We start from the raw sequence: 14,538 nt of genomic DNA, 5'->3' as shown, positions 1-14,538 counted from the left end.
TTCAGAATTTCTGCTTAGTTCTCCTTATTTGTATCTTCCATCTCTTTATTGAGAGTCTCCTTTTCTTCAAAGATCATTTTCCTGATTTCCTTCGGTTCTTTGTCCATGTTTCCTTTAGTTCACTGAGCATATTTGGGACAATTGATTTAATGCTCTTGGCTGACAGTCCCCATGTGTGGGCTTCCTAAGGGTTGTATTGAATCAAATTTCTTTTTCAAAGTGAATGGGCCATACTTTGCTGTTTACATACTTTGTTGTTTATTTTTATGTTCTGTAGTTTTAGGTGAGAACTGGACACTAGGAATATGTTATTGTAGTAACCCTACGCCTCTGATTCTCCTGCATGCCCGTGTGGCTAAGTCACTTCAGCCATGTCTGACGCTTTGCAACCTTATGGACTGTAGCCCGCAAGGCTCCTCTGTCCATGGGATTTCCCAGGTAAGAACCCTGAAGTGGATCTTCATGCCCTCCTCCAGGTGATCTTCCCGACCCAGGGACTGAACCCACATCTCTCACGTCTCCTGCATTGGCGGGCGAGTTCTTTACCACAAGCGCCACCTGGGAAGCCCTCTGATTCTTCTGCTCCTCAGGAATTGCTGCGTTTTGTTTGGTGAGGCTGGAACAATCCATTTGTGACTTTTCCAACTATTATTGCAAAGTTTATGTCCCTCATGCGTGGTCATGGAAGCTTCTGTTCTATTAAATTGGTGGTCAGCAAGTGACCTGACAAAGCTTTCCTTAAATGTTTGGCTTCCTCCAAAATAAATAAAGGTTCCGTCTCTTTGAATCTCTCCATAGATCCTGCCAGGGGAAGCTGCTGCAGCTGAGAGGGCTGAAACCAAGGCAGGTATTGCGTTGGCCCCTCAAAGCACTGGCAGACCAACTGAACTGCACAACCTCACATTTTTGGAGAACAAGAGCCTTGCTGTCCACTCTGCCACCAACCAGCCACTCCAGAAATGTGAGCCACTGCCCCAGAGCTGTGGCAGGACCAAGGAACAGGAAGTGGCAGCTGGTTGGCACACACATTTCTCTTACCAAAGAAGAGCAGCTTCTCTCTCTGTTAAACATTCCTCTGAATCGATCCACTGATTAATCAGTTTCACTGATTGATGAGTGTCCAATCAAGTTCCAGAGTTCTAAAATGGTTGGTTCAAGTCACTATTTCCTGCTCCATGGGAAAGATTGAAGGTGGGACGAGAAGGGGACGACAGAGAATGAGATGGTTGGATGGCATCACCGATCTGATGGACATGAGTTTGAGTGGGCTCCGGGAGCTGGTGATGGACAGGTGATTCCCAGCCAGGGAAGCCTGGCGTGCTGCAGTCCATGGGGTCGCAAAGAGTCGGACACAACTGAGCGACTGAACTGAACTGAACTGATCTATGCTTCAGTGCAGGGTCAACTCACAAAGCTTCCTCCTCTGCGATTTTGTGTGACATCACAACTGTGCAAAATGCAATCACGTACACATAATCACTTATATCCCATCACTTTTGCTGCATCCTACTGTTAGAAGAAGCAGGTCCTGGGTCCTGCCCATCCTCAAGGGGAGGGAAACACACAAGGTTCTGGAAACCAGGGCCGCTGAGAACATGGGGCAAATAGATGGAGGAAAAATGGAAACAGTGACAGACTTTATCCTCTTGGGCTCCAAAATCACAGTGGACAGGGACTGCAGCCATGAAATCAAAAGGTGCTTGCTCCCTAAAAGAAAAGCTATGCCTTAATTTCTCCACCATACTGCTTACAGAATATGTTACTTCTAAATAAGCTAGTATACATATGTATGAAAGAATGGGAAAAGTTCTGGAAGAAGATGCACTGAACTCTTATAATAATAGGAGAGCGATGAGAATTGTTTATAGGGGATGGAGACAAGTAAGGAGGTAAAGCTTTAATTTTTGGAAAGAAAACACATTCAAATATTAACAGAATATGACTAAAGAACTGTAAGCATCTCCTTCAGAGAGGCAATATAGATTAATATTAGAGCTGACTCTAGAGTTCCTCAGGAAAAAGGAAACATCCATTAGCTTAAGAATTTCCCCAGGCCAGAATACTGAAGTGGGTAGCCTTTCCCTTCTCCAGGGAATCTTCCCAACCCAGGAATCGAACCCAGGTCTCTCGCATTGCAGGAGGATTCTTTACCGGCTGAGCCACAAGGAAAGCCCTAAGAATTCCTAGTGATTCCCAAACTTTTGCAGAGCCCAACCCCAAGAGTACAAATGGAAGCACAGAAAACGTATGGCTAAGCTAGTAAACACTTGGGGCTTCCCTGGCAGCTCAGATGGTGAAGAGTCTGCCTGAAATGCAGGAGACCAGGTTCAATCCCTAGGCAGGGAAGATCACTGGAGAAGGTAATGGCTACCCGCTCCAGTGTTCTTGTCTGGAGAATTCCATGGACAATTAGAAATCTCTTTGATTCCCTGTTCTTTCCATTCCCGTTATAAACAATGTGGTCCAAAAGCCATTAGGTAGGGCACAAAATAGAAGATGTCCAAGAAGAGCTATAATACCTTGGAGGAGGAAATGGCAACGCCCTCCAGTATTCTTGCCTGGAGAATCCCCATGGGCAGAGGAGCCTGGCAGGTCACAGTCCATGGAGTTGCAAAGAGTCGTACACGACTGAGCAACGAAGCACATGATACCTTACAGCAAAGTGAAGATACAGGGCAAGGGCTAGGGTAAGGCAGGTGAGGCACTTACCCTGGGTAGGAAATGTAAGATGGTTCCCAAAAACCAGTACTTAAGATAAATATCATGTTGATACATTTTTGGTTTTTTAATCAAAATGAATGCCAAAAAAATCTATAGTGAGCAAAATATCAAAATGTTTAACTGAGGATCAGAATCACTGATATTTTTTTATGTTGCCTCAAGCTCCATATGACTCACCATGAAACTCTTACTTGTCCTTCAGATGGGGGTATGGACTGATGTGGGGTGTCAGAACCTGAGGAGGGTCCATGAGGTGCTCAGCGTGGGTTGCAGAGCCTGAGTGAGGAGCCTGTTGGAGGCACCTGTGTAGACGGTCAGAGCCCCAGGAAGGTGCAGAGGACATTCACACAGTAGTGGCCAGGTGTAGGGACTGGAGTCCGGGAAAGGTAAGGAGGGTGTTCATGCAGGAGGGAAGACTGACACGGATAGCTGGAGCCAACGGGGCTTGAGAAGAGTTTCCAGGTGGCCGTGTGCCTCCCAAGGTGTCGTTAGAGTCTGAGGAGGGCACTTGTGGGGAGCAGTAGAGACAGAGTTGGTTACATGGAAGGCAATTGATCAAGTAAGTAAATAGATCGAGGATTTAGGGAGACATGTTTCTCATAGCTGCAGAAGGGAGGTACACATTTCAAAAAAGAAGAAAACGAAAGTGGCATCCAGTCCCATCCCTTCATGGCAAATAGATGGAGAAAAAACGGAAGCAGTGACAGACTTTATTTCTTGGGTTCCAAGATCACGGTGGATGGTGACTGCAGCCATGAAATCAAAAGACGCTTGCTCCTTGAAAGAAAAGCTATGACAAACCTAGACAGCATATTAAGAAGCGGAGACATCACTTTGCCAACAAAGGTCTGTGTAGTCAAAGCTGTGGTTTTTCCAGTAGTCATGTATGGATGTGGAAGTTGGACCGTAAAGAAGGCTGAATGCCAAAGAATTGATGCTTTTGAACTGTGGTGTTGGAGAACATTCTTGGGAGTCCCCTGGACTACAGGGAGGTCAAACCAGTCAATCCTAATGGCAATCGACCCTGAATATTCATTGGAAGGACCAATGCTAAAAGCTCTGGTATTTTGGCCACCTGATGCAAAAAACTTACTGGAAAAGACCCTGATGCTGGGAAAGACTGAGGGCAGGAGGAGAAGGGGTGACAGAGGATGAGATGGTTGGATGGCATCACCAACTCAATGGACATGAGTTTCAGCAAACTCCAGGAGATAGTGGAGGACAGGGAAACCTGGTCGGCTGCAGTCCAAGGGGTTTCAAAGAGTCGGACATGACTTAACAACGGAATACTAACAATATGATATGCTTAGGGTTAAATCTATCATCTTGCTATTATATTCTATTTGTTCCACCTCTTCTTTGTTCCCTTTTTACTTTTGTCTTCTTTCATATAATTGAGAATTTTTACGATTCTATTTATCTCCTCTGTTGGCTTATCAGCTAAAATTCTTTGGCTTTATATTTTAATGGTTGCTTTGTAGTATATATCTTTAATTTATCATGCTCTACCTTCAAGTGCTATTTTTAACAGACTGTTAAAACAGTCTGTTTCCAAATGTTAAACATTTTTGTTTAAACACTTAATTACCTTTTAGAGAAATTTAAGTAATAAGGAAAAAACCCTCATAGTTACCGTTTCCAATGTTCTCCATTTGTTGCACAGTTTCTCTCTGATAGCGATTTCCATCTGCCTGGAGCACTTCCTTTGACATGTTACTTCCTTAATCTTTTCTTCTGCTCTGTCTCACTCAGTCAGTCAGTTCAGTTACTCAGTCGTATCCAACTCTTTGTGACCCCGTGGACTGCAGCATGCCAGGCTTCCCTGTCCATCACCAACTCCCAGGATTTACTCAAACTCATGTCCATAGTGTTGGTGATGCCATCCAACCATCTCGTCCCCTTCTCCTCCTGCCTTTAATCTTTCCCAGCATCAGGGTCTTTTCAATTGAGTCAGTTTTTCAAATCAGGTGGCCAAAGTATTAGAGTTTCAGCTTCAGCCTCAGTCCTTCCAGTGGATATTTAGGACTGATCTCCTTTAGGATGGACTGATTGGATCTCCTTGCTGTCCAGGGAACTCTCAAGAGACTTCTCCAACACCGCAGTTCAAAAGCATCAATTCTTCAGCTCTCAACTTTCTTTATAATCCAACTCTCACATCTGAACGTGACTACTGGAAAAACTGTAGCTTTGACTAGATGGACCTTTGTTGGCAAAGTAATGTCTCTGCTTTTTAATATGCTGTTTAGGTTGGTCATAGTTTTTCTTCCAAGGAGCAAGCATCTTCTAATTTCATGGGTGCAATCACCATCTGCAGTGATTTTGGAGCCCAAAAAAGTAGTCTGTCACTGTTTCCACAGTTTCCCCATCTATTTGCCATGAAGTGATGGGACCAGATGCCATGATCTTAGTTTTCTGAATGTTGAGTTTTACGTCAACTTTTTCACTCTCCTCTTTCACCTTCATTAAGAGGCTCTTTAGTTCTTCTTCACTTTCTGCCATAAGGGTGGTATCATCTGCATATCTGAGGTTATTGATATTTCTCCCGGCAGTCTTGATTCCAGCTTGTGCTTCATCCAGCCCAGTGTTTCTCATGATGTACACTGCATAAAAGTCAAATAAGCAGGGTGATAATATACAGCCTTGACGTACTCCTTTCCCGAGTTGGAGCCAGTCTGTTGTTCCATGTCCAGTTCTAACTGTTTCTTCCTGACCTGCATACAGATTTCTCAGGAGGCAGGTCAGGTGGTCTGGTATTTCCACCTCTTGAACAATTTCCCACAGTTTATTGTGATCCACACAGTCAAAGGCTTTGACATAGTCAATAAAGCAGAAGTAGATATTTCTCTGGAACTCTTGCTTTTTCTATGATCCAGTGGATGTTGGCAATTTGATCTCTGATTCCTCTGCCTTTTCTAAATCCATCTTGAACATCTGGAAGTTCATGGTTCATGTACTGTTGAAACCTGGCTTGGAGAATTTTGAGCATTATTTTGCTAGCGTGTGTGAGATGAGTGCAACTGTGCGGTAGCTTGAGCATTCTTTGGCATTGCCTTTCTTTGGGATTGGAATGAAAACTGACCTTTTCCAGTCCTATGGCCACTGCTGAGTTTTCCAAATTTGCTGGCCTAGTGAGTGCAGCAGTTTCACAGCATCATCTTTCACGATTTGAAATAGCTCAGCTGGAATTCCATCACCTCCACTAGCTTTGTTTTGTAGTGATGCTTCCTAAGGCCCACTTGACTTTGCACTCCAGGATGTCTGCCTCTAGGTGAGTGATTACACCACTGTGATTATCTGGGTTATGAAGATCTTTTTGGTATAGTTCTGTGTACTCTTGCCACCTCTTCTTAATATCTTCTGCTTCTGTTAGGTCCATACCTTTCTGTCTTTTATTGAGCCCATCTTTGCACGAAATGTTCTCTTGATATCTCTAATTTTCTTGAAGAGATCTCTAGTCTTTCCCATTCTATTGTTTTCCTCTATTTCTCTGTTTAATCTGCTGTTAATCCTCAGAATTGCATGTTTCATCTCAGACATTGTACTTTTAATATCTTGGAGTTCAGTTTGGGTATTTTAACAAATAGTTTCCATGACTTTGCTTAATCTTCCCTTTGGTTTCCTTAGCATACGGGATATAAATATTAGTCTTGTAACTATTTTAATGGCTTGTCTACGAATTCTATTATCTGTATTATTTCTGGGTTAGTTTCAGTTGATTGCATTTTCTCCCCATTATGGCTCACAGTTTCTGGTTTCTTAGCATACTTGGAAACCTCTTTTACATGCCATATGTGATTTTTGACATTTTTTAAAATAATGATACGTTGTCGTGTGCCATTTTTGTATTCACACATGGATTCCTGAACTTTGTTCTGGGACTTGGTTAAGTTCCATGGAAATGATTTGGGTTTTCTTGTTTCGGTTTTTGTTTTAGCTGCGCCAGGTCTTCATTGCATGGGCTCTTTGTTATGACAAGTGGGCTTCATGGGATCTTAGTTCCCCCACCAGGGATCGAACCTGCATTGGAAGCCCGGAGTCCTGACTCCTAGACTGCCAGGGAAGTCCCTCCATGAAAATCGTTTGATTATTTCTACTCTTGCTTTAAACTCAACATTAAAAACAAAACAAAACTAAACTAAGATCATGGCATCCAGTCCCATCACTTCATGGCAAATAGAAGGGGGAAAGTGGAAGCAGTGGCAGATTTTGTTTTCTTAGGCTCCGAAATCACTGCAGACGGTGACTGAAAGGAAGGAAAGCTCCTTGGAAGGAAAGCTCTGACCAACCTAGACAGCATGTTAAAAAGCAGAGACATCACTTTACTGACAAAGGTTCATATAGTCAGAGCTATGGTTTTCCCAGTAGTCATGTAGAGATGTGAGAGTTGAGCCCTGAAAAATTTGTGCTTTCGAATTGTGGTGTTGAAGAAGACTCCTGAGAGCCTCTTGGACAGCAAGGAGATCAAACCAGTCAATCCTAAAGGAAATCAGTCCTGAATATTCATTGGGAGGACTGATGCTGAAGCTCCAATAGTTTGAGGCCACTGGATGGGAAGAACCGACTCACTGGGAAAGATCCTGGGAAAGACTGAGGGCAGGAGGAGAAGGGAGCGACCGAGGATGAGATGGCTAGATAGGATCACCAACTCACATGAATTTGAGCAAACTCCAGGAGATACTGGATGACAGAGAAGCCTGGTGTGCTGCAGTCCATGGGGTTGCAAAGCCTCAGACAGGCGTTAGCAACTGAACAACAACAAGCCTTGCTTTGTGAGGCAGGACCAGAGCAGGGTTTCGCTGGGGCTACTTTTCCCCACAGTGAGGTGGGACCCTTGCGAGTATTTGACGTGAAGTTCCGTGACATTTCCACCCTGGCCAGTGGGAGCAAGGACTACCTTCCTGGCCCTGTGCGAGCTCCTGGGACTGCCCCCTCTGACCCTTCGTTGAGTGTTTCTTTCGTGCTCAGCGAGTGGTGTCTCAAGGACTTAGCAGGTCTCCAGAGCACAGTCAGCCTCTGTGTCTCCTCCATCCCAGTATCTGCCCGTGAACTGTAGCCAGCTCCGTCTCAACTCAGGGGCCTCCAGACCAGGCCCCAGTTCTCCTCTACACCACACAGGGAAACTCTTCCGGCAGCAAGAGGGTCGGTTCAGTCTCCCTCAGGGATCATGACTAACGAGTAAGAACAATAAAACTCTACCACTTAAAACAGGTCCCCAAAGTTTTAAGTACTTAAATTTTGTGTGTGGTTTTTTTTTTTTTTTTTTTGGCCAAACCACACATGGGATCTTAACTTCTCAACCAGGGATCAAACCCTTGGTCTCTGCACCGGAAGCACAGAGTTTTAACCACCAGACCACCAGGGAAGTCCCTTAAATACTCAAATGTAAATTTAAAAATGCATCGAATCTATAAGCTGCAAACTACAAAATACTGATGAAGGAAATCAAATAAGACCTAAGTAACAGTACATGGGAAACTGGGTCTTGTTCTGATGGGCAGGGCCATGCTCAGTAAATCTTTAATCCGATTTTCTGCTGATGGATGGAGCTCTGTTCAGTTCCCTGCTGTTTGGCCTGAGACCAAACTATGGTGGAGGTAATGAAGATAATGGCGACCTCCTTCAAAAAGTCCCATCAGGCACTGCTCCACTCAGTGTCTCCAATCCTGCAGCTGGCCACTGCTGACCCATGCCTCCGCTGGAGACTCCTAGACACTTTGGGTCAGTCTCTCATGGGGCCACTGCTCCTTTCTGCTGGCTCCTGGTGCACACAAGGTTCTGTCTGTGCCCTCCAAGAGTCTGTTTCCCCAGTCCTGTGTAAGTTCTGTATTCAAATCCCACTTGCCTCCAAAGTCAAATTCCCTGGGGGTTCTCAGGCCCTTTGCCAGATCCCCAGGTTGGGAAATCTGCTGGGAGTCCTAGAACTTTCTTAACAGTGCAAGAATTTCTTTGGTATAATTGTTCTGCAGTTTGTGGGTCATCTGCTCGGCAGCTCTGTGGTGGGGTTAATAGCAACCTCCTCCAAGAGGGCTTATGCCATAGGCTGTGTGACCCAGAAAACTACACCCAGAGCCCCTGCCCCTGCAGCAGACTGCTGCTGACCTATACTTCCGCAGGAGACTCAAACACAAGGCTGGCTCAGTCTCTGTGGGGTCTCTGGGGTCTCTGGGTCCTGATGTGCACAAGGTTTGGCTTGAGCCCTCCAAGTGTCTCTGGTGGGTATGGGATTTGATTCTAAATGGGATTTCGCCCCTCCTACCATCTTGCTGGGGCTTCTCCTTTGCCCTTGGAGGTGGGGTATCTTTTTCTGGTGGGATCCAACATTCTCTTGTCAATGGTTGTTCAGCAGAGACTTGTAATTTTGGAGTTCTCACAGGAGAAGATGAGTGTACGTCCTTCTATATCCCCCTCTGAATTGCAAAGATGGGCACAATAAAGGACAGAAATGGTATGAACCTAACAGAAGCAGAAGATATTAAGAAGAGGTGGCAAGAAGACACAGAAGAACTGTACAAAAAAGATCTTCATGACCCAGATAACCACCATAGTGCATCGCTCACCTAGAGGCAGACATCCTGGAGTGCCAAGTCAAGCGGGCCTTAGGAAGCATCACTACGAACAAAGCTAGTGAAGCTGATGGAATTTGAAGTAACTGAGCTACTTCAAATCCTAGAAGATGATGCTGTGAAAGTGCTGCACTCAATATGCCAGCAAATTTGGGAAACTCAGCAGTGGCCACAGGACTGGAAAAGGTCAGTTTTCATCCCAATCCCAAAGAAAGGCAATACCAAAGAATGTTTAAACTACTGCACAATTGCACTCATCTCACATGCTAGCAAAGTAATGCTCAAAATTCTCCAAGCCAGGCTTCAGCAATATGTGAACTGTGAACTTCCAGATGTTCAAGATGGATTTAGAAAAGGCAGAGGGACCAGAGATCAAATTGCCAACATCTGTTGGATCATAGAAAAAGCAAAAGAATTCCAGAAAAAACATCTATTTCTCCTTTATTGATTATGCCAAAGCCTTTGACTGTGTAGATCACAACAAACTGTGGAAAGTTCTTCAAGAGATGGGAATACCAGACCACCTGACCTGCCTCCTGAGAAATCTGTATGTAGGTCAGGAAGCAACAGTTAGAACTGGACATGGAACAACAGACTGGTTCCAAATAGGAAAAGGAGTACGTCAAGGCTGTATATTGTCACCCTGTTTATTTAACTTATATGCAGTGTACATCATGTGAAATGCCGGGCTGGATGAAGCACAAGCTGGAATCAAGACTGCTGGGGGAAATATCAACAACTTCAGACATGCAGATGACACCACCCTTATGGCAAAAAGTGAAGAGGAACTCAAGAGCCTCTTGATGAAGGTGAAAGAGGAGAGTGAAAAAGTTGACGTAAAACTCAACATTCAGAAAACTAAGATCATGGCATCTGGTCCCATCACTTCATGGCAAATAGATGGGAAGCAATGAAAACAGTGACAGACTTTATTTTGGGGGGCTCCAAAATCACTGCAGATGGTGACTGCAGCCATGAAATTAAAAGATGCTTGCTCCTTGGAAGAAAAGCTATAACCAACCTACCTAAACAGCATATTAAAAAGCAGAGACATTACTTTGCCAACAAAGGTCTATCTAGTCAAAGCTATGGTTTTTCCAGTAGTCATGTATGGATGTGAGAGTTGGATTATAAAGAAAGTTGAGTGCCGAAGAATTGATGCTTTTGAACTGTGGTGTTGGAGAAGACTCTTGAGGGTCCCTTGGACTGCAAGGAGATCCAACCAGTCCATCCTAAAGGAAATCAGTCCGGAATATTCATTGGAAGGACTGATGCTGAAGCTGAAACTCAGCATGAGTTTCAGGATGAAATGATTGGATGGCATCACTGACTTGATGGAGATGAGTTTAAACAAACTCTAGGAGTTGGTGATGAACAGGGAAGCCTGGCGTGCTGCAGTCCATGGGGTTGCAAAGAGTCAGACATGACTGAGCAACTGAACTGACTGGCTGAACAGATATATATGTAGTTACTATGGCAATTCTGTACAAATTGATCTATAGATTGCATTCAATCACAATCAAAATCTGATTTTAAAGTTTATATGGAAAGACAAAGGAATTAGAATTGTCAAAAAGAATTTGAAAAAGAACAAAGTCGAGAAATTCACAATAATTCCAGATTTTTAACAAAGATGAAAATGTGAGTAAATTAAAGGATAGTCTTTCAACAAATGGCACCAGGACAATTGGACATCTGTATTACAAAGAAAGACAGAGAGAGAGAAGGAAGAGAAAAAATTCCTCAACCTGTACCTCACACCTTATATAAAAATTAAGCAAATGCAGTCCAGAGAGTTCAATGTAAAACACACAACTATAAAATTCTTAAAAGAAAATACAGGGGAAAATCTTTATGATCTTGAGTTAGGCAAAGAGTTCTTAGTTATAACATCAAAATCATGATCCTTAAAAGAAAAAGTTGATAAATTGGACTTTATCAAAAATAAAAAGTTTGTTCTGCAAATGACACTGTTAAGAGGATGAGATATGACATAGACCGGAAAAAATGTACAAATAACCTTCGTATGTTTTCAGAATACGTAAAGAACCCTCAAACTAAACAATAAGAAAAGCAATCCAATGTTAAAATGGGCAAAAGATCTGGGCAGACACTTCAACAGAGAAGATGTAAGCACGGCAAATAAGCCCATGAAAAAAAATGTTTGCCGTTAATCAGTAGGAAAGTGCAAGCTAAAAGTACATGATATACCTTGTAGACCTATTGAACAGCTAAAATAAAAGAAGACTGACGGTACCAGGTTCAGACAAAGATCCTGAGGGGCTGCTTTCACACAGGCTGCTGGTGGGGATGCAGAATGTCACAGCATCTGGAAAGCCGTTTGGAAGCTTCTTACAAACACAAACACATACCACGTGGTCCAGCAACCCTACTTCTAATGATTTATCACACCAAAACCTGTACACGAATGTTTATAGCAGCATAGTGGTGAAAAACTGGAAACAACCCATATAGCCTTCGATGGGAGAATGGACAGACCGAAGTACATCTGCAATGGACTAGCACTCGGCAACATGAAGAAACCAGCTAGTGACGCCCCAGAAACTTGCAAGGCTCCCCAAAGGACTGCACCAGTGAAAGAAGAAGCCAGTCTCAGAAGGTTACTTAGTGAAGAATTCCTGTTTCCGTAGCACTCTAGAAAGGGATGGAGAACACATTGGTGCTGGCCAGAGGCCGGAGGATGCTTTGACTTCAAGGAGGAAGTGTGAGGGGAGCTGGGGGGCGATGGGGCCACACTGCAGTCTTCTGTGGTGGTCACCCAAACTACGCATAGGCTACATCTCACTGACCTGTATCTCAACACAAAACAAGCCTGCTTCTAACATTAAAAAAAACCCTGCTATACATTAGAAATTATTTTTGATACATTTTATCTAGCATTTCCAGGTGCTAGTAAGCAGCAAGGTTTTCAGATTATCGAATACCACCTTCTTGCCAGAGCTGGGCAACTTCCTGAAGCTTTGGACTCTATCTCCTGGGCCCCCTCCTCTCCAGTCCAGTCATCCACTCCCGTGTCCACAGCATGGATCTTACTGCCACCAGGAACCACTCCTTCCCCGAAATATGCCATAACTCAGACACATCCCTTGCTAAGCCAGTAGTTCTTCAACAGGGGTGACCTCTGCCCCCAGAGCAATATCTGGAGACATTCTCGTTATTCAGGACTGGGGGTGGGGCGGGAAGGGTGTTGCTCAACATCCTACAATCCTCAGGACAGCCTCTGCGACTGAGAATTGTTTGGCTGTGGATGTCGGGAGAGGCAAGACGGACGCCCTGCCCAAGACTGTCCTTCTTCCCTCTCACACCTGCACTCCAGCCCACCTAGACCACCCACTTCTCTTCTCCAGTGGGGAAAATTCTCATCTTAGTCAAGACTCTTCTAGTATACAAATACAAGACTGGGCTTCCCTGGTGGCCCAGCAGTAAAGAATCCGCAGGACACAGGGTTGAGCCCTGGCCTGGGAAGATCCCACAAGCCGTGGAACAACTAAGCCCGCGCACCACCACTGGGCCTGTGCTCTGGAGCCCGGGAGCCGCAAGTACGGAGCCCGCACGCCTTAGCGACCGAGCTCCACAACACGGGAAGCCGCCTCCGTGAGAAGCCGGCACACCACGGCCAGAGAGGGCCCCCACTCACAGGCAGAGACAAGCCCGCGCAGCAACAAAGACCCAGCACTGCCCAAAACAAATACATAGTAGCATTATTTACAAAGAGAATACAAGACAAATCAAAACAGGTAGGGCCGAGAGGGGACTTTACTGAACAACTCCAAGGTAAAATGATGAGGAACTTCCCTGGCGGTCCAGCAGTTAAGACTCTACCCTTCCAATGCATGGAGCACGGGTTGGATGCCTGGTCAGGGAACTAAGATCCCACGTGCTGTGGTGTGTGTGTGTGTGTGAGTGAGTGTGTGTGTGTGTGAGTGAGTGTGTGTGTGTGTGTGTGTGTGAGGCAGCAGGGTGGAAAGGTAAAGCGATGATGGCTGAATTAGGACTAACGTTCACTGAGCACTTACATGGATTCCCTCCAAGCCTTTGCAGTTCCCCTTGGAGGTAGGTACCCACTCTCCCATTTCACGGAGCCCGGATGGAACCCACAGGTGGAAAGGGATGCTTGGCCACCCCAGAGCTTGGAATAGGAAACCAGGAAGACACTCAACACAAGTGGCTGTTCTCCCAGCTCTGCCTCTTGTCTTGGACCCTCCATCTTTCTCCGAAGAGTTGCTTGCTCCTCTCTGTAAACCGGCTTGTTCCATTTGCCCTGTAACATGGCATTGGGCCGCCAGCCAGGGGCTGCCAAACTTACATGACCCTAAATTCCAGGAGACCAGCAGAGTGCAAATGACATTTCCAGTTGGCAGATTCCTATCCTCTGTTTAGTTGTCTTTTAAAATTAAATCTGAATTTTTTTAGGGCAGATTTAGGTCTACAGAAAAATTAAGCATGTGTGTAGGGTTCCCATACATGCCCCTCCCCCTTCCTCTCTGGTTTCCCCTATTATTAGCATCATGTGTTGCTGTCATACGATGGTCACGCCCCATGAGCCAGTATCGATACATCATTAATTGAAGCGCATCATTTACAACAGGTTCACTCTTTATGTTGCATGGTTCTGTGTAGCCACCAATATGGTGTAACACCCGACAGTTTCGCTGCCCTGGAAGTCCTCTGGGTTCCATCTATTCACCATTCTCCACCCCAGCCCTAAATCCCTGTCCCCGCTGACCTTTTCACTGTGGTTATAATTTTCTCTTTTCCAAAGAGTCATGTGTTGTTTTCAGTTACTCAGTCGTGTCTGAATCTTTGCCACCCTGTGGGCTGCAGCACGCCGGGCCTCCCTGTCCTTCAGTATCTCCCAGAGCTTGCTCAGACTCGTGTCCGTTGAGTTGATGATGCCATCCAACCATCCCATGACATAGAGTGTCGTCTGGTGGGAGTCGTTTGGTACGTAGCCTTTTCTCATTGGCTTCTTTCACCAAGTAATATGTGTTTAAGTTTCTTCCATATCTTTCTGTGGCTGGATTGCTCATTTTTTGAACTTAACATTTTTTTTTATTGAACTACAGTTGATTTACAATGTTGTGTTGGTTTCTGGCAGACAGCAAAGTGATATACACATATGTGTATATACATATTCTGTTTCATACACTTTTCCATTACGGCTGATTATAAGATACTGAATATACGTCCCTGTGCTATACAATAGGACCTTGCTGTCTGTCTACTTTATATA

Source organism: Ovis aries, chromosome 21 (assembly GCF_016772045.2).
Source record: "Ovis aries strain OAR_USU_Benz2616 breed Rambouillet chromosome 21, ARS-UI_Ramb_v3.0, whole genome shotgun sequence".
Lineage (NCBI taxonomy): Eukaryota > Metazoa > Chordata > Mammalia > Artiodactyla > Bovidae > Ovis > Ovis aries.
Note: the sequence above shows the minus strand (reverse complement) of the source record.